Source organism: Panthera leo, unplaced genomic scaffold, assembly GCF_018350215.1.
Source record: "Panthera leo isolate Ple1 unplaced genomic scaffold, P.leo_Ple1_pat1.1 Un_scaffold_43, whole genome shotgun sequence".
NCBI lineage: Eukaryota > Metazoa > Chordata > Mammalia > Carnivora > Felidae > Panthera > Panthera leo.
In genome coordinates, this window is record NW_024962246.1 from 1 (window position 1) to 4,424 (window position 4,424).

At 45.2% G+C, this 4,424-nt stretch overlaps 1 long non-coding RNA gene across 3 annotated transcripts; it reads right to left on the reverse strand.

Moving 5' to 3' along the window:
* Window positions 1-66: 66 nt before the first annotated feature.
* Window positions 67-4,019, reverse strand: LOC122212891. 3 transcript variants are annotated; one of them, XR_006199351.1, is made up of 4 exons: window positions 3,480-4,019; window positions 3,337-3,372; window positions 2,962-3,140; window positions 67-303 (listed from the first exon to the last, which is right to left on the reverse strand). It is a non-coding gene; the product is annotated as an uncharacterized LOC122212891 (long non-coding RNA). The 3 variants fall into 3 exon arrangements; XR_006199349.1 differs by lacking the exon at window positions 67-303 and having other exon boundaries at window positions 2,643-3,140; XR_006199350.1 differs by lacking the exon at window positions 67-303 and having other exon boundaries at window positions 2,643-3,247.
* Between the last annotated feature and the right edge of the window lie 405 nt (window positions 4,020-4,424).

Genomic DNA, 4,424 nt, shown 5'->3' on the forward strand with positions numbered 1-4,424 from the left:
TTTGAGGAATGTGGTAATGGCAGCAGACACATTCCCCTTGCATCACAATATCTGTGGTACCGCCTCTACACCTTGGCCCAAGACCTAACAGCAACAAAATAAGGTGAGTGTGTTTTACAAGTCAACTCCTAGTGCTCAGATCATCTTACCAAGTGTTGCAGGTGGAGGGGTTCTGAGTGGCCTCAGGGCCACTAAGGTTCAGGAGGTGGACGTGCGTAATAGTCCATGGGGGCGGGGCGTCTCCAGGGTAGGGCATGCAGAATCGTCCAGTTAACGGAGGAGGTCCCCAGGATCCAGACTGCCCTGCAGAAGTGACAGCTACATCCATATGCCAGACAAGAGAACCAATACCAAAAGCAGCTGTAACCCAGAGAAGAATGTGTCAGCACCTGCCACCTTCTCTACCACCAGGATCCAAGAGAGTAGCATCAGTACCTGAAAACTCTGTCCCTGCCACTGGATACCACCTACAGCTTGGGGTAGTAGATGCAAGAGGTTAACCTACTGCCACCACACATCACTGCCCATGTCTGTGGAAGAAAATGGCAAGGGTCCTGTCCTAGAGGGTTAACAGAAGTAATTACAGATTAATGAAGTAGCATTCTCCAGACAGGCAGCCATCGATGTCCAGGTTCACCCTGCATCCCTCCTCTACAGCAACTCCAGATGCTCTGCTTTTGGTATATTAAGAACACACACACACAAAAAATAAGTGGGAATACACGGCTCATATTCTGCTCATGGAATCACAGCCACTCCTGGCAAAACGTTCTGCAGCCGGACCCTCTCTATGCTTCCTTTGCTCTTCTCCCTGAGAAAGGAGTCTTCCCTCTTGAAGTGTTGTCAAAGGCCTCTGAGACCTCTGGGGAGTGGAGGATGCCTGGAATCCTGCAGGGGAATGAGAGACCTCTGTGAAGAACAAGTTACTTGTGGTGAATGTCTACAAAGCTCAGATGTGTTCATCTTAATTCATAGGGAATTCTGACTTTAAGCATACTACAGGACACAGAGTAATTATGTGCAACAGAAAAAAAGAAGGAGAAATTCACATAACAGATTTCATGCAAGTGTTTTGGTACAAAACTCCTGGTATGTGTCATGAGACTGTATGAGCTCTAACAGTGACTGGGGACACAACCAAAAACTGCTCATAGAAACACAATTGAAGGACACAGTGTTCAAACTATTTTTACCTAAGGTATAGGTGGAGGATTCCAGGCAAGTCATTTACCAACAAAGACAGGAAGGTGATGACTGATGACACTGGCTTTATCTAGGACCACTCTAAATGGCACAGGGCACAACATATAAAGTTGGAGTCATGAGGTCGTTTCTAACCGGTTCATCTCCTAGCCAGAATCAAGAAAGAAAGACACAGCAACCACACTCTTCCCACCGAGGTGAGGTCTGCAAGGGGTCACCCAGGCCAGGAGACTTCTGTTTGGAGTGTGCAGTCATCCTCCTCTCGTTATTTCTTGAAACTCACGGAAAAACCTAAAGGTACTCAGTCTCTAAGCGCTTTTGGCTTCTAAACTTACCACAGAAAGCTGACAGACTAAAAATTGAGAAGCCTGTGGGCTCCTGGGTTATGAGTATGCGTTTCGAAAACAAAGAAGAAATAGACATAGCACACAACACGCAAAACAAGACAAGGCTGGGTGAGCGTGCCGTACATAAAGATGAGGGTTTCCCAAAAGAGTTACAACTGAGAATGGCCCCGGCATTTACCTTGTCCTTGTCTGCATTCTTGGTACAGCCAGAGTCGCTGTACCTCACAGAGGTTTCAGCAGTTTCTCAATCTACTAAAGACCCTAGAAGGGACAGAGGTTTATTCTGCTTTCAGAGGACTGGGCATAATGAAAACAATCCCTCAACTCATTCCTCAAATATCTTAAACTTTTCCCTTCAGTCAGGTCCGTGACCAGAGGCAGAGGGTATCCCACATGCCTCAGGTGACCCCCAAGGATAAGGGAGAGAACCATCCCCTCACCTTGATAAAGACCTCACGGTGCTCTAGTTCATGTTGTTTCATAATTAATCACATAACTGTGGACAGGTCAGGCACAACTAGCAATTTAGAATTCATCAGTAAAACAGTTTTCTCAGTATACATCATGGGAAATCACGATTTCATTACAGATAAAGAATTAATATGAGGATGCTTGGATTCATCATCCGTCTCTTAATTTTGGCTCAGGTCACGATCTCACAGCTTGTGAATTCAAGCCCAGCATTGGGTTCCTCACTGACAGTGTGGAACCTGCTTGGCATTCTGTCTCTGCCTCTCTCAAAATAAATAAACTTAAAAAAAAAAAGATTACTGGTTTGGCATATATCCTCAATGAGTCCTCAAGAAGCGTGCATTTCTTCCGACTTCAGGCAAATTGTTCAATCTCTCAGCTTATCTACAAGCTGCCTTCCACATGAGAGCAGTTAGTATATAAGGAAAGACTAATTTGACACTATAGAGAAATGGGAAACTGTGAGAAGTTAGCAGTGAAGCTGCAGAGTTACACTGATACCATCAGGGGACTAAGCTAAGCTTTATGGAACTTCAATTGAGGGATGTAGGAGTACAGTTCCCAAAAACAAACAAAAAGAAAGACCGTTAAAACTAGTGAATAAATGAGCTTCTCCTCAAATAAACTAAAGTCTTCACATTGAGTCCGGGTGGGAAGAAGGATGAGGCCCATGTCCTGTCATCCTTTCCAGGCTCTTCAGACAGGGGGATGCTAGAGGAGGTGGGAGGGTCACCGGTAGAGGAGGGGCATGAGCTCCACCAGTCTCAGGGACAAATGCCTCACTGACTGCGGCAGCAGAGGAGAACACCCTTCTGTCACCCCTTCAGACCACCTGCTGTCCTTAGTGCTTGTGATTCTTTCCAGACCACACAATGATCATCCACAGGAACAAGCTGCACAGCAGAAGTTAGATTGCGGCACATCACAACGTGCCTCTTACCTCTCCTCGGAGGGTTCTGCGTCTCTGGTCTTGCAGCCATTGGTTTCTGCCTCGTGTATCCCTCAGGCAGCCTCTTTGCTTCCATCCCGTCCAGTCTTGGATACAGAAAAATAATGGACTTCTATAAGAGTTGTAACACCACGTCGTCTACTAGACAACTAACAGTGCAGGCGTCATCCCTGGAAACACCCATAAAAACGCAAGTCAAATGACCACACCTGTATTTCAAGTAAGCGACCTCCCTGCCCTGCTCCACCATCTCCCTGTCCCAGATCTGAGTCTTGATCTGGGGGAGAAAAAACACATCCACCTTCAGTCGGAAGGTGGTGCCACACTGTGCACCAAAGAAAGAGGAGGAAACAAGAAAACACTTACCTAGTTGTCCTGAGCATTCTTCTCATGAACTGCAAGCTGAAAAAGCCAACAATGAAAAGCCTGTGGTAAGGGATTCCAAGGGCCACTACACTCACCCGCGTGAGGTGCTAAGGGTTCAGTATGTCAGGCAGAACTCAGGTTACCTGGTATCTAAAGGGGAGCTCTGCCTGCTGCAGCTGTTCCCGTGTTTGTTCAATTTGTTGCCTGTGAGTTACAATTGCTCTTGTCAGATAAGGCCCAATATTGGGTATGATTTTAAATAAGCTGCCCACGTTCCCAACAACCTCATATCTGTCCCCTGATACAATTTATTCTTACACATGAAACACTTTGCCCATGATTATCAATGACCAGTAGGATCAAAGCTCTTGTTACATCCTTTCCTTACTCATTATTCCATGCCTGTAGGGTTCAGAGTTCATAGAGTTCCTTCCCATTTTCAATCTTTCTCTAACTCATCATGTGACAAGTGTCTTTTATCATAAAGATCTATTCTTCTATAACTTATATCCTCACCATGTTTCCCAGGGTTGCAAAGACGAGGGCCATGAAATGGCACTACCACGTTGATGGGTATGATTCATTGTACGACACACTGCTTTCCTACAGATGATGACAATTGACACCACCCCCGAGGAATGTTAGCATGGACAAAGTTTCCACACAGTCTGGCCACTACTTGAGATCTGCAAATGTTTATAAACTTAATTGTTTTATTCTTTCTAAATTTACCTTTTTTATCTGTTAATACTCTATGTATATGTTGACTTTAAACATTGCAAAAAGATTAAAAACCAAAAAATGAACAGCGGTTTCATGAGCTTCTGGTAATTACTAGCTGAACTCACTTGTACTTGTTTATTTCTTCTGTAGCTATTTTCTTTTTTTTTCCTAATGTTTATTTTTGAGACAGAGAGAGAGTGAGCACATGCATGAGCGGGGGAGGGACAGAGAGAGATGTAACAGAATCTGAAACAGGCTCCAGGCTCTGACCTGTCAGCACAGAGCCTGACATGGGGCTCGAGCTCACGGACTGTGAAATTATGACCTGAGCTGAAGTTGGACACTTAAACGACTGAGCCACCCAG